Genomic DNA, 207 nt, shown 5'->3' with positions numbered 1-207 from the left:
TTTGGTTGAATTTTTATGGAAAGGAAGAGCATTTGGTCTCACTTACATGACACAGTTGTTTATTGATTGCTGCACAGAATATGAACTCAAAGGAGGTCAAAATAGGCTGTGAATAAACTTTTACAAACATTCAAGTTGGAGAGGATACCAAAGTCCAGATGAAACAAAGCTGAGCCATCTACTGGTTGGAGCCCTGCCCCACCCATC

The sequence above is a fragment of the Meriones unguiculatus genome (assembly GCF_030254825.1).
Source record: "Meriones unguiculatus strain TT.TT164.6M chromosome 13 unlocalized genomic scaffold, Bangor_MerUng_6.1 Chr13_unordered_Scaffold_41, whole genome shotgun sequence".
NCBI classification, from domain to species: Eukaryota; Metazoa; Chordata; class Mammalia; order Rodentia; family Muridae; genus Meriones; species Meriones unguiculatus.
Note: the sequence above shows the minus strand (reverse complement) of the source record.